Genomic DNA, 22,554 nt, shown 5'->3' with positions numbered 1-22,554 from the left:
GTCTAGTTACCGCCTCTCAATAAACTCCACTGAATAGATTAACTAATCTATCTCCACCCACCTTGACAGGGCTTCCCTGCAGCTAGGAGACACACACACCAAAGCTAGCCCCTTTGAAGCAAACAAGGTTGGGAAAGAACAATAAAATTCAAACTTATCCTGGGTTTCTGTAAATGTCATCTATACTTCAGTAGGATTTATTTCTAAAAGTTTAACTGCTAACTTATTGAATTCTTTTATGTGGAATTAGACATTCTGTATATGATTGTATTTGCATTGGGTCAGAAAGCAAACTGATTTGTATGAATAATGTTCACTTATGAAACATCTACTTGGATATGAACTTATTGGGACAAATTCCTTACTGTTATCAATATAAGGTTATGATAAATATTTGTTTAGAATTTATGTTCTTGCATTTTTTCCTCATGTAACTGATTTCTAAGACCAGAGCAATAGTCAATAGAAATTGTTAATGCAATTCAATTATGTCATACCTTGCTGTTTCCAGCCTGATTATATGTAATCATTGTATCCTAAATGTTTGGGCAAATAAGTATTTATCCTGGTCATCTGTCTGTTACTGGACAACTAAACTGTAAGACCAAAACTGATTTCTAACACCTGTTGGTTTCCCTTTATCTCATTAACCTGAGACTCTCAGTTCCTCTCTTCTCAGGGCAACTTCTGCCTCCAGACACTCAGAAGCAGAGATGCCCTTTTAATGCAAATCTCTTCTAGACTTAAGCCTTAGAAGACCCCAGTCTCTGTCCTGAATTCAAGCAGGAGGAATAGCCTTCTCACCACCACAGAACACCACAAGGGTTGACCTGGCCCCCCAGCGTCCTGCTCCCTGGTAGGAATTTGAGGTCTGGCCCTGTTTCCCTTTTTCTCAGGACAGAACACCTCAGGGGCCGGTAAGCTGAGTAGGCTATGCTGACACTGTGCACCCTGACTCCTTTCACCCCTCCCCCATAAAGAGTGGGGAAACTAGGAAGGAAAAGATTCAGAATCTTTGCTTATCTCTTCTTTGCAACTCTCTTCTTTAAAAAAAAAAAAAAAAAAAAAAAAAAAAAAAAAAAAAAAGCACAGTTTTTCCAAGATTTCCAAGACCTTAAACTTCATTCTTATCTTGATCTGCAGCCTTGACAAGTGAGGACATACCCATCCCTAGACCCTGCCTTACAAAAGAGCAGTGGCTTATTAAATCTACTAGATATCTAGGCCTCCTGCCTACTATGACTCTGAAGTCCACTGCCACCCTGACCCAACCCCAGGAGAAATTAGCTTTCCTGGAAATTAAGGGTGAAAGAGCTAGGCTACAGATAATCTTTCATCTCAGCATTTTCTCCTATTTCTCTTTGATAATTAGATGGGCTATCAGACAAGCAGCCCACAGAAGGGACCTGATGCATTTCTTGCTAAAGGCCCATTCCCCTGAATGTCACCATCTCCACCCTGGATCACACCCCACTTTTAATCTGTTCCTGAGATCTGTTTTCTCTAGGCTTCAAACTTTGGATTCTCAGCTGGCCTTTCAGCCTAGAGAACATTGACTAGACAACTGACTGGGACACCCCCTTGATGCCCTGCTGCCATCCCCCACACCTCACGCCTTACCTCCTGGCATGAAACCCTTGTCAGCTCGAAGCAGTTAAGAGGAGATCGATGCCCCTTTTCCCACATGCATCTGGAGGTGATGGTTTGAGGGGAGAACAAGACGAGGGGACCCCGCTACTCTGAAGGTATTTGGAGAAAATCTTCAACCTTGCCTTACATGAAGGACACTGCCCCAATTTTTTTTTTTCTTAAATGAATTTAAGCCTTAACTGTTTAAGGAGGAAATGATAGGGGTTGAGGTCCCTTTAAGATTCCTTTCTGATTTCCCATCCCCCATGGATGACCTTTGATTCACAAATCCTGGTCAAAAAGCACCCTTTTGAATTCCAATGATATCTGGGCTTTCCCCAGCCCCCACCGGATCTGAGTTAACTGAAATCCCACCATGAGCCTGGGACTCCACCCACCTTCAACGTTACCAAGAGCCCCCATTATAAAAGGGCAACGCTAGACGCCATGCTTTTGCAGAAGTCCTAAGTATGGCATCCTTATGCCAAGGGTTTCTGCCCACCGGACCTAATCAGGTGCTCTTCTATCTCTACCCTCAACTTTGCTAACTAAACTTTATTTCTAAAATATCTACAATAAACCTTTTTATCAATCTAGGTTTTTGGGCCTGTAAATTCATTTACAGGGGACGCTGCGCCTCATGGGAGTATCTTACTATCTTTGCGCTGACCAATGGGGTTCCCCCTTTCCTATCTCTCATCAGAATTATGCCCCAAAATTTATCAAACTGATAACTCAAAGAGATCTTAAAGGAGAGAAAGGGACCTGTATGTGCAAAAATGTTTGTGGCAGCCCTTTTTATAGTGGCCAGAAACTGGAAACTGAGTGGATGCCCATCAATTGGAGAATGGCTGAATAAGTTGTGTTATATGAATGTTATGGAATATTATTGTTCTGTAAGAAATGACCAGCGGGATGATTTCAGAAAGACCTGGAGTGACTTACATGAACTGATGCTGAGTGAAATGAACAGGACCAGGAGATCATTCCATGATCAATTCTGATCAGTGTGGCTCTCTTCAACAATGAGATGAACCAAATCAGTTCCATTTGTTCAATAATGAATAGAACCAGCTACACCCAGCAAAAGAACTCTAGGAAATGAATGTGAACCACAACATAGAATTTCCACTCCCTCTGTTTTTGTCCACTTGCATTTTTTGATTTCCTTCTCAGATTATTATTACCTTATATCTAAGTCCAATTCTTCTTGTGTAGCAAAATAACTATGGATATGTATACATATATTGTATTTAACATACAATGGGGTATGTTGGAGGTGGGGAAAAGGTGGGGAAAAGGAGGGGAAAAGTTGGAACAGAAGGATGTACAAGGGTCAATGCTGAAATATTACCCATGCATATATCTTGTAAATAAAAAGCTATAATAAAAAATATGTATTTTGCTAGAGGATATCATACACAATGAAGTAATAAAAATTTTTACAGAAAAAAAAAAAAAAGAAATTTGGTTATCACTGACCAGCAGATCTAGGATGACCCTTTAAGAATCATTTTAGAATCATTTTAGAATCATTGACAGATAAGATTGTCAGAACAGCAGCAATTTAAGTTAGAGGGTCTTGGGATCATATAATGTATCTTCCCTAAAGTCTAAGGGAAGATTATTATTTTCCTAAGCCAGAAGATTTACAATTATTGACAGACAGATTGTTAGAACAATAGCACTAAAAGATTGGGGTGAACTCTAAAGCCAGAAGACTTTAGAATCATTGACATTGTTAGAACAGGAGCACTCTAAGGTGGATGGGTGGGGGAACTTACTGAGTAAACTATAGATTGACCATGAGTTATGCAAACTTAACATTATTTGAACAACTTTCTAATATGAAATATGCAAAAAATTTCATTCTATAGACATGTAGATTTTATATTTGTAAAATACTAATTTCTAATTTTATAGTTAATTTGAAATGTATTTATGTTCCATACAATCACATTCTTCAGTATATAAAGTATATAGATAACTTTGAATATAGAACATCTAACGTTTTTTGATAATATAAAACTAAACTAAAAACTAGGGAAGTCCCCGAGGAAAGAAAGAAAGTATTAATTTTTAAGGAAGAACAAAAAAAATAGCAAAATCAGCATGCAGGTAGAAAGTGGTCAGGTTGACATCTTTGAAGGACAATGTGATCCTCTTGAAGAGCTGATACTGAATTTATGGTATTCTGTGCAGTTTTTCCTGAGATAAATGAAATCACTACTAAGGTAGAACTTTTAGAATTCAGACTCTGATGAACCTTGCAGTTTCCTCTTCCTTTCCTCTAACCCCTTTTCTCACACATACACAGATTTCTTTCCTCACTTCCCTCCTTTTCTCCTTCCTTTCCTTTTTTTCTCCCCTTGTTTTGGATGAACAAATTTGGATTTTGGATTGGCAAAACAAAAAAGAAAAATCAAATTTAGACATTTCCATTGGGATACTTTTCTCAATCTTTACTAACTGGTTTCACAGGTGTATGTGCTACTAACAAATTTCTTTTTCTCCTTCAGCCCAGTTCCTTTTTTCTTTTTTTAGTAGAGCCACCTGTAGAGATCCATTTCTAATTCCCTTTCCTGCAATCACAGGTGCAACTGAGAGTAACAATATTCTTGTTAAGGCTGACTGGTTAGCATATTCTCTTTATTTAAAATACAAAAACAAAAACAAAAGCTACTGAAGTAGCTACCTTTTCCCTAGTGCCAAAAAGCTTTTCCTGAAAATAAATTAGATATCTGCTAAGCACATTTACTCCCCAAAACTACTCTGGCCCAAAAAGGTAGGGAAAGTGGAGGTACTCGCCAGCACCAGAATTTCCAAGAAAGAGGTTAATGAATTATTGAAGTAGTAAAGTTAAAGGTTTATCTAAACAATGTAGAAAGTCACAAAATAAACTGAACCCAAAGTCCCTTTTTTTCTTAATTGGTATTGGTATCTTTAGGGAGCATTGTATTTTATTTAGGGACAGAGAAAGAGGTTTTAGTTAACTCAAATAATTTGCATTATTTTTGCAATACATATATATATATATATATGTATATACACACACACACACACACACACACACAACTTAAGCCACAAAACACATGGCTAGAAATTAGGTAGAAGAGAAAATTAATTCTTCCTACTTTTTTGCTTTGATGAAGATGAGAGGAAGAGGTGAACATTTGTCAACTGATTTTGATGGTCTTACTGTCTATTAGAATCCAAATCCATGAATAGGTAGATTAAGATATGATTTGGCTGAGTTTATTACCTGATGCAGAGAAACAAAGTTTATGATATGTAGATTAAGGACATGAATATGAGATATTTTTTAATCACCCTTCCTCTTATTCTTCAGATCCTTCTGTCAGATCCTTCCTCTTATTCTCCACTAGCTACCTCTATTATTAATTGCTGTCTAGCTATCTGACAAGATTGTCAAAGAACAAGGAAGGAGTAAGGAAAAGTACTGAGCTGGAGAAAAACATTCAATTCTCAGTACCCTAAAAAGAACTCTGATATAGCTTCTCTTAACATGAAATTAACAACCTCACTGGGCTTATTGTTTGTTGACTATTAAAAAAAAATAACCTCAATTTGAGTAAAGCAAATATAGTTAAAAAGCTGTTCTCCAACCAAGTGTTCCTGATGCATACACTAAAACCATATAAGATTTCTCTAAAATGTAAAATACAAATAGATTTGACTTTTATAGGGGGAGGGACAACCTTGTGATATTAATGTAGAAACTGAAAGCACCCCTGTTCCCTCCCCCTTAACACACATACTCACAAACTTCCCTGACAAGATTATTCCAGGTTCAAGATAGTTGAAGGGGCTGTATCCACTTAAAACAATAGTTTATAAACTTCTATCAATTTGTTTAACTTTACCAGTCAGCTAGAAGAAAACAATTAGTTCAAAGTCAAGGTCTTTAATTATATATATTAAGTGTTGTGCCCCAGTTTCCTTTTATGGTTCTGTCTCAATCCCCTTAATTGTTCTGCCTCAATTCCTCTGGTTGCAATCCCTCTTTCCTGTTCATTAGGACTGAGGTAATTAGGGCTGTGGAGATCTGGCCACTCTGGCATTCCAAAAGATAAAACTCCAGATGCCCTAGCTCAGATACCTAATTGGCATCCTCTACCTCTAAGTTCCAGACTTTCTGTCTCAAGCTGACTACTCCCTTTAATGAGGGAAAGGAAAGGGGAAAGGAACCCCGTTTCTCTGCACATAGTAAAATAATTCCATGAGGCGCAGTGTCCCCTCTAAATGAATTTACAGGCCCGAAAACCTAGATTGATAAATATAGAAATTTGGAAGTAAAGTTAAGTTAGAAAGATGTCAGGGCCAGAGGTGGCCGCTGGGCGGGCAGGAACCCTTACATGGCTGGAAGGATACCATGTGTTGGTGGGAGGGCTCCAGCAAAGAGGGCTCCGGCTTGGCCCTTTTTATATCTAGAAGATGATGGGCGGTACCTAAGTTCTAGGCAGGCTTTTCAGTTAGCTCAGATCAGGTGAGGGCTGGGGGAAGCTGAGCTGATAGTGGGGCTGGGCCTGGATATTCAAAGGGTGCCTTTGACCAGGATTTGTGAATCAAGGTCAGCCATGGATTGGGCAATTAGAAAGGCATTTTAAAGGGACCTCAACCCCCATCACTTTAGCTCCCAGTTTATCAGAATTTATGGTCCTCACCCCCCCACCCAGTCAGTACTGATTGATAATCTGTCCCTGAAAATTCCTGCTTTCAATGTTGGGACTCCACCTCTTTGTCTACCTTTGTCTACCCTGATCGCTTAGGGCCACATATATAATTCACTGGAATCTCACATTCCATGCTGATGTTGATGCTGAATGCTTTAAGAAATCATCCCTGGGACCAAAATGGATCCCATGGTCCCAGAAAATCTCTCCTTCTCAGGAATTCAAATAAAATATGAAAAACTCTCTAATTTCTATCTTGCCTCAGTTTCTCCAGCATTACATTAGAAAAGCAGCAATAAAACACGTTACCTGGGACCGTTTCAGTGAGAAGAGTGGACAGAGATAAATATAACACAAACTAGAACATGAAAGTGAATTAAAATAGCTTGAAGTATTGTGAGAGCAATACAGTATATATGAATTATATATTATATATAAGTATATAATATAACACATAAAGATTGTCAAGATATTTGGAGACATTCTGTTTCCCAGAGCTTTCTGATTTTTTTCTTTGCTATACATAACATGTGTATGGTTTCCAACATGAGAGTGAAAATGATGTTTCTAATAAAATCATGTGAATGTTTGAAAGTTAAATGCCTGAATGTTAAGGATTGACTATATTTGGATCCAGTAATTTTATAATCGAGAGGAATGGTTGCATTGTTCACTCATTGGCGTTGTTAACATGAGAACATGAGAGCTGACTTCTTTTTCTTGTGTTTGAGAAACAAAATCTCAGAATAACTGGGGCTAAAGAACACTTAACTTGACTTAAGAAATTTATCTTTTTAATTATATAAATATGTGTACATATATATATATATATATATTGTATTTAATATATACTTTAACATATTTCACATGTATTGGATTACCTGCCATCTAGGGGAGGAGGTGGGGGGAAGGAGGGGAGAAGTTGAAACAGAAGGTTTCACAAGGGTCAGTGTAGAAAAACTACCCATGCATATATTTTGTAAATAAAAAGCTATAATAAAAAATACAGATAAAAATAAAACAAAAAGAAAACATTATACTCACTATATAAAGAAATGTTGTTCCTACATTAGTAACAAACTTAAAATGAAGTTCCCATTGATGTAATTTTAAAAAAAAAGAAATTTATCTTTTTGTGAACTTTATATTACTTCTTGCATATTAACTCTCTGACAATTTTGTTGTTCACTTGTTTCAATCACATCTAACTCTTTGTGAACCCATTTGGGGATTTCTTGGCAAAAATATGAGAATGGTTTGCCATTTTATACAGGAGGCAGAGTTAAGTGACTTGTTCAGGGTCACATAGCTAATAAGAGTTTAAAGCCAGATTTAAACTCAGGTGGATGAGTCTTCCTCACTCTAGGCCTATACTCTATCCACTGTACCACCTACCTGCCTATTACCTCTATTCATTGTCTGAATTACCTCAAATAGCAATTCTTCTAAGATCATAGTGTCCTATGATTCACAATTAAATAATATCACCAGGAAAATTGTGGTGTAAAAAAAGATGAATTTTTACAACAATGAGCATCTTTGAATAATTTAAAGCAATTTTGAATTCACTAAATAAAATTCAGCTAATAATTCTTAATATTAAAATTTTGGTCCATTTTCTATATGCAGTCTCTATCCAAAGGGATATTTAGATTGTACTGATGGACATGTATACAACAATATTTGTGCAGATATTTTTATAATAGTAAAGAATAAAAAACTTAAGGGAATTCTCAATTGGGAAATTGTTATGGATCAGAAGTCTTGTACTTTAAAAAAGGATTCTTACAAGGTACTAAGTGGAATTAATAAGACAATGGTTATCTAATTTAACATTGTGATTAATTGTTCTCTAGTTCAGTACATGTACTTAGTACTTATAGAGTATATAACAGCCAGCAGGGACTGAGAGACTGAGAGACAGATCATTCCATAGTCCACCTTTCTATTGGCTGGAGGCTGAAGCACAAGCCCTAGGACTCAGAGAGATTCATTTCCATCTTCATCAGCCTCGTGGTGGCTGGTATTCTCCTGTTCCCCCCACTGAGACCAAGGCTGGTCTGAAGGGCCTCCAGAAAGCTGCCCAGCCCCAGGCAAAGAGACAATAAAGGATTTGCAGGTGTTAACCTGGCTATTCTTGTGGTGATTACTTTACTGAAACTAAGGCTGCTCCAAAGATCTCCAGAAAAACAACCAAGAGCACTACAGGAAATAGAACAAGTTATGGTATGTAAATAAAATGGGCTGAATGAGCTGTATCCTGAGGTATTTTACTTTGGATTCCCCTCAGTACCACAACAATGTAAATTAGGTTGAAGCCTTAACTTTGCAAATTGTAAGGAATCCTAGTGAGTAAGGAATCTTAAGTGAGTCTTAGGCATGTCTTTTGTGTAACTTTTGGCTGAGAACATATGTTCTCAGAATGTGCTTGCAGCTATCTGATGGAATGCCAGGAAAACATAAAGAAGGAAGGCCACTGTTCTGGTGCATTAATTATATCAGGCTATGTTTACTATGGAAACTTGGCCTGTTCCTTGAGTAAATACAGTCCTCCTAAAGGAATGAACAAATGGATTGATGGATGCACATTGATGGATGACCCATCTCCGTGGATTTTCCCAGCCAAGGAATTCAGATGTTGGTGGTCCTTGGAGTGGTGATGATGTATATTATATGTTGTTTGTTTGTTTGTTATAATGTCTTTATTGCTATGTTTATAATTTTTTGTTGTTGTTATTTTTGTTATTTATTAGTGTTTATTATAATAGTTATTTATTGTTATGTTAACACTGTGTTTGTTAATTGTATATTACTTTTATGCTATGAGTTTCCTCTTACCTTATGTCTTATTTAAATCAAGGTTCTGAACAATTACCTTGCACCCATTCTCTTTAAGACTATGCCTGTTGAATGCAACTTCCAAACCTAGATTAATCTTACATAAGTGGACAGACATGTTCTCACTGCAACAATGGGATATGGGTTGTGTTTAAGTTGCAATGCACAGAATCCAACTCCCAGAATCCAAATCTTGCAGAGAAAGATCTAGGAGGAATAGCTTCTCTATAATTAGATTCACTGTAATATAATCTTAGAAACATCTCCAAAATATTCTGCTTAATGGCATCATTACAGAACTCAACAATCCTTATTCATCATTTATAATAGTGGTGCCTAAGAAAAAAGGAAAAATAAGGATATATGCATTATTGAATTTTGAACAAAAGGTCTAAGGTGAATCATTATACTTTGCTGTGGGTTCAAGATGCCTTGGATTGTCTATTAGGTAGCCAGTGATTTTTAGTGTTAGGCTTGCATGGTGGATATTACCATATTTTTATGTCTGAGGAAGAAAAGAAAAAGAAAAAAAAAACAGCTTTCATCTGGAATTTTAGGTTTGAAAGAATTTCCCAAGTCATCTTGGGGCACTGCCCATTTCCAAAGGCTGATGGAAAAAGTGGTTGAAGACTTGAACTCCCTAGAAGTGATAAGACACTGGAAGCCTATGAGGAGAGATAGCTTGTCTGGAACTGACAATTGATAAATGTTAATTTCTCTTAAGTATGTGGGTCACATTTTTTCTTGTTTCAAAATTTCTTTTTCTTCCTTAACATTCTTTCCCAACAAGGTGTGAGCACTGACTCACTTACATACTTACAAAATCTTAGAGATTTAGTTGTTAATCTCACAAATTTGTTAAGAACTATATTAGTATTACTAAATTATTAAATGACCATATTTATACACATGTGATTATAGAGACCTAGAATCAAAATTGCAAGAAAGGCAAAAAATGTTTTAAAACCCAAAAAGCCTTTTGTAGATAAATGAATAGATAAATGTGGAAAAAATGTCTAGGATTTAATAAACTGCTTTACCTATTGCCTGTACAAATGTTGGCTTATGCAGACTCACTAAAACCGTTTATTTTCCACACAGATGACAACCTGGAAGGTTTGAAAGCTGTTCTGTAACCCACACAGTGATTTTTATCAGAAGCCAACTGTAATTACAAGCAGAGATTTGACCGACAGTGAATCTTACTACACTTTCTTTAAGCTTGGATTGTTTGGTTTAAAAGCAGGTCAATATAAAGTTCAAAGACTATATAATGGAGCAAAACCCCATGGACAATTAGCTCCTATCTTGACCAGAACCAAGTTTCATGCTGTTTGACAGAGATGATTAACAGCATTAGATAAGTATGATTTCAGCATTATAGAGCTTATTAAGACCAATGAGGTCTTTGTTCTTCCCACATAGACACTTTGTCTAGAATGCTAAAGAACACTAGAACACAGAACATTGGTGGTGATATCAGAAGAAAGTGTGAAAGTAATCTATAACACTCAAAACACTTGGATACAATTTGGGTAGAAATATTGCTGCGATCTTCCAACTTCCACCAGATAGCATGCCAAATACATGTATAAATCTTGTGACACTGAGCTAATCTTCCTTGCTACAGTGGCTTGCAAGATGAATGGAGATGAAAGAAAATGGCTATAGAAGGAGTAATCTTACTCCTTTTTATTTTTCAAAGATTTTAAAAAATATTTTAAATTATTAATTAATTAAATTAAAATAAAATAAATTTAAATAAAATTAAAATAATTAATTAATTAAAGATTAATAATTAATAATTAAAGATTAAGATTATTTTAAGGCAAAAAATATGATACTGATCTTATTCATTTGAAGTTTCTTTCTAGGATCTACTCTGGCCAAGGTAGAATAAGTTTCTCAAAGATGTTGACCTTGGTAGAGATCAAAAAGCCTAGGATTACTTCTTAGCATCTTCAAGCACATTCACAGACTGAATCATACACTGTTAAATATTTTAGAAACTTTAAGAACAAAAGGTTAAGTGACCAAACATGTTTCATTTCTAACACAAGCATATGACTTCAGGTAGAAAGGTGCTTTAGACTCTGTGCCATAAATTACTCATATATCAGTGAGAACCTTGACTGTTTATTGACTTATGTTTTGGTACCTCATATGAGGGAAATAATGTAAATATTCATAATCATTACATCAGTCAATTGAAGGAGCAACTGAGAGATACTTACTACCTCGCCACAACTTCAGCTCAGATCTGTAAAAAAAAAAAAAAAAAAAAAAGATGTCATGATGCTAGAGTATATGTTAAGACCTTCAATAAGGAGATTGTAAAACTTAAGAAATCTTCGCATATAAAAAATTCACAAATTAGTTGAGAAAACTAACTCATACAATGTTATTAAGAGGCAATGAATTATGCAGGTTTGTGAGTACTCTGAAAGAGCAGAGGAAGTCCTGTTAGGACTATTCACCATTACTACTTATTGCCTATTGGAGAATTGTTTGGATTTTCTAAGAAGCAAGTTTAAAAAACAAATAAACTGATGAACACTCAATTAGCCAAAGCCTGAGGAAAAAAAACTGTATACCAAATGTCCACAAACACTTTTTGACTGCTATGCTTATTGATGTGTACTATGAAAATACTTTTGAAATGTGCATGTGTTATATTTTCTATGTTATGTTGAAAATCTAGTATCTCTCAGATGATGCTCTCTGTACAGAATTATGTCTATTCCATGTATTACTAAGGTGCATTTATTTTATTTTGTTTTCAATAGTGAAGGTTGGTTACCTATGCTTCCCTTATTTAAAAGTGATAAAATTTGTGTTTATACTGTGTAGGTTCAAGTTTTGGACTTGTTTCCACTAATATTTGAAAGGGAGTACTAAGAATTTTGGCCTAGGGGAGGAATGGAATTTGAGTTGTGGAGGCCATTTGTATGGGCCTCTCTCTTTACTGGTAAAGATCAATATCTGGCACTTGCATGAGGGACAGGGTAAAATTAGTAAGAATGGGAGAGAAAAAAAAATCTTCTCTCTTTTGGATCTTTTGGCTTTCAGTTTGGGGAGAAAAGATCTTAGATATCATCTTGTCTTTTAGTCACTAAAGAAAGAGAATGTCTGTGAAGAAGCTAACTGAAGAGGAACTGCAAATCTCTATCATTCTTCCAACTCAGCTTGTTACATTAGAGACTTTGGGGAATTTTCCTTTTGGGATGAGATTCAGGTCTCTCTGATTAAGCTGAGATATCTTGCTCCTAATAGGAAAGTGTTAGGATTACTAAGTGAGAACTGAGGTTGTCTGGATAGTGACAAGGTGAGAACTCAGGTTGACTTGATAGAGGGGGCAAGCTCATTGGCTGGGGTGGTTCTTCCCAGAAGCCCTTGCATTATCCCACGCCCATTCTCTGGGAGAATAAAAGAGAGGACTCTCAGAGAAAGAGGAGGACTCTCTGAATTGCATCAGGCTTGACGGGGCTCTCTGCAGGAAGGGAAGTTACTTCTTTGGACAAGAGTTAACAGCAACTGCCTGGAGACAACGGTTCATTACAGGAAGAAGAATCTGTCTGAGAGATTTGAGTAGAAGACACAGCAGATCTCTTCCCAGAGAGCGATCCAGCAGCTTCTGGAGACGACAGCTCGTTACAATAGAATCTGTCTGAGAGATTTGAGTAGAAGACACAGCAGATCTCTTCCCAGAGAGCGATCCAGCAGCTTCTGGAGACGACAGCTCGTTACAATTGGCGTCCACACGTGGGGCAAGGACTTTTGCTTATCCTGACAAGAGGAGCTAGACCAGACCTTCGCAATTTGGCGCCTGAACAGGGACAGACACAGTCCTGATTCCAGTGGAAAAGCTTCCAATCTAGATCTCAGTCTCTCTGACCCAGAACCGTGAGTAACGAGGAAACTTTGTTAAAGATTAAGTGAGCGTGCTAATAGATAAATAAGGAACTTAACTTGTTAAGGGCTAAACCAGGAATCTCTTATAGCTGAAATGGGGCAGATGTTAGCTATATTCAATCCCTGGACCTCAGCCGACTCAACCTCAGCCCCAGACGCAACCTCAGCTCCATTCAGGAGTGGTACTATAGAGAGTATAATCAACATAATTGAGGAGCAGAGTTTACTTGTAACCTGGGTACAGATTGCTAAACTCTTGGCTGCATTAAGACGCACATCCCCTTGGTTCTTAGAGGAAGAAAAGATAGATGTAGATAAATGGAAGCTAGTGGGATATGAAATGAAAGAATTTCAAGCAAAAAATGGGCCTCGTTCAATTTCTGCAGAAGTATTTTATATCTACAACATAGTTCAATTAGCCTTAAACTATCAAGCAAGTTGTAGGAGAAGGAAAAGTTCTAAAAATGAACAGAGGAGGAAGTGTGAGGAAAAAAGGAAAGATCAAGATCTTTCCCTAGAGCAAGAGGATTTAAATGAGGAATTATGGTATGATTCTCTTGAAGAAGCTTCAACCCTGCCTAGAGAACAGATTATTGACAGGCCCACATCAACCCCACCTTCAGAGATGGAGGAAGAAAGAGGGGAAGAGGCAGAAACACAAACAGAATTGCCTGTGAAGAAGCCTAAGCCTATGACAAGATTAGAAAAAGCATTGGTTAAAGCTAAGAGAGAAGGACAGGATATAAGTGATTTTATACATGCATATCCTGTGATTGAAAATACTGACTCTGTAGGTAAAAAAAGGAGAAGATATGCACCTTTAGATTTGAATACAATTAAGGATTTGAAAAAAGGTTGTACCCTTTATGGGGCTACATCAGCTTATGTCAAAATGTTACTAGATGGTTTGTCTTATGAAGTCCTAACCCCGAATGATTGGAAATCCATAGCAAGGACATGTCTGGAGCCTGGAGAAAATTTATTATGGCTTGCGGAATTTCATGAATTATGTAAAATTCAAGTCAGATGCAATTTGGAAATAGGAGTTAACACACAATTCACTTTTGAGCACTTAGCTGGTGAAGGTCAATATGGAGAGAATTCGGAACAGATTAATTATACCACGACAATATATGAACAAATTGCTAAGGCTGCAATAAAAGCTTGGGGTGTCCTTCCTGGACAGAAAGATCGTGGAGAGGCTTTCACTAAAATACAGCAAGGTCCCAATGAACCTTTTGCAGATTTTGTGGGACGTTTGCAAACTGCTGTCAAAAGAACTATTGGAGAAAATTCAGCTACAGAAATAATGACCAGACATCTGGCTAAGGAAAATGCCAATGAGATTTGCAAAAGAATTATATGGGGATTAGACAAAGATGCTCCTTTAGAGGAGATCATAAGACGCTGTGCTACAGTGGGAACAAATGCTTTTTACACCCGGACAATGATGAATGTGGAAAGACAGGGTCCCTCCTGGCAAGGGCCTTCTAGAGAAACTCGGCGATGTTTTCAATGTGGAAAAATTGGGCATCTAAGAGCTCAGTGTAGATATGGAGATACAGTGAGAAGACAGGGTGAGAGAAGACCTAAAACCCCATGTCCAAAATGTCACAAGGGCCTCCACTGGGCCTCCGAATGTAGATTGACACAGGGAAATGACAGGTGGGGCCCAGCTTCAGCCCCCCAAGTGGGGCATGATGGCAGCCGAGGTTACATCCAGAGAATTTTAAGACACGATCAATCAGCCAAAAGGCAATCAGATGGAAGAAAGGGATTGAAATTAGGAAAAATAGAGTTGTGTGCAGTAGAGACTACCGAGATACTCCCTGGAGAAGTGAAATCTGTTCCTGTTGAGCCTATGGATCCTTTGCCTCCAGGCACAGTAGGCTTGACCATTTCACCTTCTGAGAGTGCCTACAAAACAGTGTCCATCCATACACTGATGTGGGAGACTGGAGAATGTGTATCTAATATCCCAGTCACTAACACAGGCAGACAACGTGTGATTTATCAACCAGGAGAAGTAGTAGCATCAGGCTTATTGTTACGGACCCCTAATAAGCAACCTAGTGATAGTCGCCTAGATTTTGACTCCAATGAACAAAATCCAGGAATATATTGGACAGCAGCTGTGACAGCTGACCGACCTATGCTTACTATTTATATAAACGGAATACCATTTGAAGGATTGGTAGACACGGGTGCAGATCGTACAGTTATTAGAGGTGCCAATTGGCCCGGTCACTGGCCAAAGATTAAAGCAGACACCTATATGTCTGGGGTGGGAGGATCAATAGCAGCAGAAGTTAGTGCTAGGCCTTTGAGATGGGTATTTGAAGGAGAAACAGGAGCTTTTACTCCTTTTGTGGTTGAAAAAATCCCCATCAATCTGTGGGGAAGAGACATTTTACAGCAGATAGGATTACAAATAAGCACTTCGGCTTTTTAGGCAGGGCTGCTGTTGAAGGCCTACCTGCACTTTCACCAGTTCCTATTCAGTGGAAGATTGATTCACCAGTGTGGGTAGAACAGTGGCCCTTAAGAAGTGATAAAATTCAGGCCTTATTAGACATAGTGCAAGAACAACTTGACCAAGGACACTTGCGGCCTTCTCTAAGTCCTTGGAATTCCCCGGTATTTGTGGTGAAAAAGAAATCTGGAAAATGGAGGATGATAACTGATCTAAGAAGAGTAAATGAACAGATGGAAACTATGGGAACTCTTCAGCCTGGACTTCCATCTCCTACTCAGTTGCCAAGAGAATGGCCTCTATGGGTTATAGACATTAAGGATTGTTTCTATTCTATTCCTCTAGATAAGGAGGATATGAAAAGATTTGCTTTTTCAGTGCCTAGTGTTAATTTGGCTGAGCCTTATAAAAGATATGAATGGACAGTTTTGCCACAGGGAATGAAAAACAGCCCTACTATGTGCCAAATGTATGTTGCAGCTGCTCTTGCTCCAGTAAGAAAAGCCTTTCCAAAAGTAATATTGTTACATTATATGGATGATATTTTGGGATGTGCACCTGAGGAACAAATGTTAGAGGCATGTCTACAAAGGACCATGGAAACATTAAAGTACTACAAACTGCATATAGCTACAGAAAAAATTCAAAGACATGCTCCTTTTCAATATTTAGGATATGAAGTATATCCTAAGACACTCACAGTACAAAAGCTTTCTTTAAGAACAGAGAAGTTGAACACCTTAAATGACTTTCAAAAATTAATAGGAGATATCCAATGGATGCGTCCAGTGTTAGGCTTAACTACCAATCAACTACAACCTCTCTATGACATTTTAAGGGGAGACAGTGCTTTAAATTCACCACGCCAGCTTACAAAAGAAGCACAAAAGGCTTTGAGAGAAGTTGAACTGGCTTTATCCAATGTGGTTGAAAGAGTCACTCAAAAACCCTTGGAAATATCAGTTTTTGCTACAAAAGAGGCACCCACAGCAGTCCTTCATCAAGGAGACAGAGTGATTGAGTGGGTGAACCTCCCAGCACAACCAGAACAAAGCCTTACACCTTACCCAGTGCTTGTGGCTAGGATTTTATTAAAGGCTATTAAGAGAGTAACACAATTATCTGGGATAAGTCCTGAAAAAATATACACATTCTATACTAACGCACAGATTAATGTATGCTGTGAGACCATCCCAGAATGGCAAATTTTATTGGCCACCGCTCCAAATTTTGCACATGGATCTCCATTAAAGATTACCCGGCTACTACATAATTGGCAATGGATTTTTGAAGAAAAGGTTTCTAAGGTTCCTCTTAAAGGACCAACAATCTTTACAGATGCCTCCAAAGAAAATATTTGTGCCATATACTCTCATGATTTAACCATAAAGAGAGTAATCAGGACTCCTTTTCAATCCACTCAACAGAATGAATTATTTGCTATCATGCTAGCTCTCACTTATTACCCAGGAGACGTAAATATAATTACTGATTCAGCCTATTCAGTAGGTGTAGTACAAAGAATTGCCACAGCCCAAATAAAACTTGCAGCCTCCAATATTTATCAGCTCTTTAAGGAACTTCAAGAGCAAGTGAGAAAACATCCAGGCAAGATTTATATCTTGCATGTCCACTCACATAGTGGACTCCCAGGTCCTATTTTTGATGGAAATTCAAAGGCAGATAGCCTTCTAACCATGTTAGCCAGTAGTCCTTTATTTCAGGAAGCACAAGAATCTCATTCTAAATATCATCAGGCTGCTCGAGCTTTACGTTTACAATTTGGAATCACAAGAGAGGAAGCTAGGAGCATAGTAAAAAGCTGTACAGCTTGTCTTCCTTTCCATGCTCCTACACTCCCTCCAGGGAAGAATCCTCGTGGTTTGAGACCCAATGAAATCTGGCAAATGGATGTGACCCATTATAAATCTTTTGGTCGTCTATCTTTTATTCATGTTGTGGTAGACACCTTTTCAGGATTCACATTTGCAATGCCAGCAGCAAAAGAGACAGCCCGAGTGGTCACTGAATTCCTTATACAAGCTTTTGCAATTATGGGTGTGCCACAAGCAATAAAAACAGACAATGGACCTGCATATACGTCCAAACATTTTACACACTTTTGTGCACAGTATAAGATTTTACATACCACGGGCATACCCTTTAATCCTCAAGGGCAGGCAATAGTAGAGAGAAGAAACAGAGATATTAAGACACTCCTCCAAAAACAAAAGAAAGGGGGAGCCACAGGTAGCCCTAGGGAACTTCTAAATTTAGTTCTCTATACCATTAATTTTCTAATTTTTGACAAAGATGCACTGGCTCCAGCAGACAGGTTTTATAACCCACCAGAAGGACAGTGTCCAGTGAGAGCATCTCCACTGTCCTTAGATAATCGCCAGGTGATGTGGAGAGATCCAGAAAGTGGTGAATGGAAGGGACCAGATAGGTTAACTGCCTGGGGGAGAGGGTTTGCTTGTATTTCTTCAGCAGGAGAAGGAATCAGATGGGTGCCAACGAGTCATATTCGCCTTGTCCATCAGAGAGAGACAGAAAAAGAGAAAGGCCTCAAAATAAAGGAGAAGATCTAAGAAACATCTGACACTGAAAGAGCATGGATAATAAGAAGACTGTTAAAGAACTTTAAAAACCAGCAGGAATCATTGGACTTCCTCACACAAGATGAGACTAATGGACAATGGACTTATGGACATTTATAAATTTTCAATTTATGATTATGTTATATACTTCTAGCATGTGTTATGTTACTATGTTACTATATGCTTATGTAATTTATGTAATTATCTGTAATACTTCCCATATTGATGGATTTATGTTTCAAGGTCATTTATGTAATTATCTGTAATACTTCCCATATTGATGGATTTATGTTTCAAGGTTATTTATGTAATTATCTGTAATACTTCCCATATTGATGGATTTATGTTTCAAGGTCATGACTGTCCTATGTTCTAAATCAAAAGAAAGGGGGAGATGTTAGGATTACTAAGTGAGAACTGAGGTTGTCTGGATAGTGACAAGGTGAGAACTCAGGTTGACTTGATAGAGGGGGCAAGCTCATTGGCTGGGGTGGTTCTTCCCAGAAGCCCTTGCATTATCCCACGCCCGTTCTCTGGGAGAATAAAAGAGAGGACTCTCAGAGAAAGAGGAGGACTCTCTGAATTGCATCAGGCTTGACGGGGCTCTCTGCAGGAAGGGAAGTTACTTCTTTGGACAAGAGTTAACAGCAACTGCCTGGAGACAACGGTTCATTACAGGAAGAAGAATCTGTCTGAGAGATTTGAGTAGAAGACACAGCAGATCTCTTCCCAGAGAGCGATCCAGCAGCTTCTGGAGACGACAGCTCGTTACAGGAAAGTTTCTTTATTTTATATTTTCTAGTATAAATTCCTTAGGTATTTTCTGTGTATTCATTGAGGAACTAATAATTGATGGGAAGGGAGTCAATCCTTGGAGTCTCCCTTTCCCCATTAATGAGTGCTTAAATCTAAAGATTATTTCCACTAGTCTAATAACATTTAAGGGAGAATATAGATATTGTTCTCTGAGCTAAGCAGTATGGTAAGACTCTGGCTTCAATGTTTTGCTTTCTAGCAAATATCAAAGAATTCCTTAAAGATTTCTTATTCTTATCTTCCTTACAACCACCCATGAGACAGCTGTCCTTTAAAAAATATTTATAAGTATAATTTGACTTCACTAGTTAGTGACAGTATTCTGTTCTATTTTTGAAAATCAAAACAGAATTTGCTCTTCTCTATCTCTGTGATATATTGCCTGTTTTGAATTTTTAAAATATCAAATAGTGGGGGAAGGGACATACATCTTTTCCTCTCAGGGCTAGATAAATCTAACAAAAAAAAAAAATAGAAAAAACAAGAAGTGGAGAAAATGAATAAAATGTTAAATAAGCTGGATATGATAGATTCCTGGAGAGAGTTGATTGGGAAGGAAAAAGAATGTCTTCTCAGCAGTTCATGGTACCTTTACAAAGATTGACTAAATATCAGGACATAAAAATTTTATAGTGAAAAACAGAAATGTTAAAAGTATCCTTTTTCAGGTCACAATGCAAGAAAAATTATATTTAATAAGGGGTCATGGAAACAGATTAAAAACTAATTGGAGATTTAAAAACCTAATCTTAAAGAAAGTGTGGGTTATATAACACATTACAGAACAATCAATATTTTTGGTAAGGAGAACAAAAATAATGAGACAACATATCAAAACTTATGGGATATATTAAAAGCAATAATCAGAAGAAAATTTCTCTAAATGCTTACATCAATAAAAAGAGAAAGAGCAGACCAATTAATTGTCTTTTTACAGATGACATACTTTGAAAATCTCAAACATTCATTCAGCTAAAAAGTTAATTGAAACAATTATTTTAGCAAAATAACAAGTTGTAATGTAAATCTACATGAAAGAGATGAGGTGAGATCTTTCAAGACAGTTGTGAAAATCGAGTAAGGCTTTATCTATTTCACAGTTTGAGTAGGCCTGAAGGACTTTGAGGATTGAGTCAAGAACATACTTGAGTCCCCTTCCCATGACATCATTTCCTCCCTATTTCAGTCAAATATGGGCAACTATGTACTTATTGGTCAAGTTGAATTTTGTGGGTAGATCTCGAGTTAAAATGTAAGACTCTCAGCCAATGAGGATGAGGGTCAATGGTGGGAGGGAGTGTTTGTATTAGGGATTAAAAGGTGCTAATCCTGCCCACAGGAGGTACTTCCTCCCTTCCATTGTCTGCTGGAGGGGTGGGACACCCTTCTTGCAAGATGTACAATAAACTTTGTTTTGCTTCTAGACATCTCTCCAGCATTTTTTTATTAAATGGTGACCCCTCACCATTTTCTGTACCACATGCACATAAGCATTCTTATACGGTTATATGTTATAAACACAATCTTACAAAAAGATATAAGAGATACTACATTTAAAATAACTCTAGACAATTTATATAAATAAATCATTTAAAAATCAGATTTAAATAATTGGAGATTATTTAATATATATATTATATATGTAATATATAATATAATGAATATATAATATAATATATAATATAATGAAAATGACAATTTATGTAAGCCAATTTATATGTTCAATTCCATCAATTCCAATTTATATGTTCAATTATCAAAACTTTATTTTACAGAATTAGAAAAAATTCATTTGGAAGAACAGAATATCAAAGGAACTAGTGGAAAAAAAAATGTCAAGGAAGAAATACCAGATCTTAAAACTATATTATATGGCATTAATTATCAAAATCATCTAGTACTGGCTAAGAAATAGAAAGGTAGATGAGTGAAACAGTAAACATACAATCTACAGAAGCAAATGAATATAGTGACAAATAGTTTGACAAATGAAAAGACAAAGTTTTGTGATAAGAATTCATTATTTGGTAAAAACTGGTGGAAAAACTACAAAGCAATCAGGTAGAAATTGGGCATAGACCAATATCTTTTTTTTTTTTAAGATAATTCTTTTTTTTTAAATTTTATAATTATAAATTTTTTGACAGTATATATGCATGAGAAATTTTTTTTTGTAACATTATCCCTTGTATTCATTTTTCCAAAATTTTTCCTCCCTCCCTCTACTCCCTCCCCTAGATGACAGGCAATCCCATCATTTTACATGTGTTACAGTATAACCTAGATACAATATATGTATGTAAATCCAATTTTCTTGTTGCACGTTAAGTATTAGATTCCGAAGGTATAAGAAACCTGGGTAGATAGACAGTAGTGCTAACAATTTACATTCACTTCCCAGTGTTCCTTCTCTGGGTGTAGTTATTTCTGTCCATCATTGATCAACTGGAAGTGACTTGGATCTTCTTTATGTTGAAGATAGCTACTTCCATCAGAATACATCTTCATACAACATTGAAGTGTACAGCAATCTTCTGGTTCTGTTCATTTCACTCAGCATCAGTTTATGTAAGTCTCTCCAAACCTTTCTGAATTCATCCTGCTCATAGACCAATATCTTAAACCATTTATCAAGACAAAGTCTTTATGTTGAAGATATCCACTTCCATCAGAATACATCTTCATACAACATTGCTGTTGAAGTGTACAGCAATCTTCTGGTTCTGTTCATTTCACTCAGCATCAGTTTATGTAAGTCTCTCCAAACCTTTCTGAATTCATCCTGCTCATAGACCAATATCTTAAACCATTTATCAAGACAAAGTCAAAATGGATACATGACCTAAATACATAGAGAGATATTACAAGAAAATTTGAAGAACATGGAATATATTACTCATTAGAATCATGATTAGGTGAACACTTTACAAATGAACAAGAGAACAGTTTTGACCACGTTAAATTTAAAAGTTTTTCTACAAATAAAATATATCTCCAAGAAGAGCAGGAAAGGAGAAAGTTGAGGGGAAATAATTTTATAGAGTTTCTCAGATAAAGATATATCTCAAATATATATTAAAAAAAAAAAAAAAAAAAAAAAAAAAAAAAAAAAAAAACCTTTGCAAAACCTATAAGAATATGAGCCACTCGCCAATTGATAGACAATTTTCCAATGAAAAATCAAAACAATTTATATTCATATGAAAAAATGCTCTGAATCATTATTGATTAGGAACATCATTTTATACATATCAGATTGGCTAAAATGATTGAAGGGGAAAGTGATAAAGGTTGGAGGGGATGTAGAAAAATTGGGATACATACATTCTTGGTGGAACTGATGAGGTCTTGAGTCACAAGGTAGGGGTTGGCTGAGAAAGCCATAGTGATAAGATTACTCTCTGAGGCAAGCAGGAAAGGGCGCTGATGGATCTCAGCTCAACCTTGTAGGTCCACCCCCTGTGGAGGTCTTTGGTAAACTCACCTTACTATATCCAATCAGTTGTTAAACTCCAGAGGTTAAATTTCCCCTAATAAATCTGCCCATGGCCCATACCATCGTTAATGAATTCCTCTTGGGTTAACCTGCCAT

The sequence above is a fragment of the Sminthopsis crassicaudata genome, chromosome 1 (assembly GCF_048593235.1).
Source record: "Sminthopsis crassicaudata isolate SCR6 chromosome 1, ASM4859323v1, whole genome shotgun sequence".
NCBI lineage: Eukaryota > Metazoa > Chordata > Mammalia > Dasyuromorphia > Dasyuridae > Sminthopsis > Sminthopsis crassicaudata.
This window is presented reverse-complemented; position numbering follows the sequence as displayed.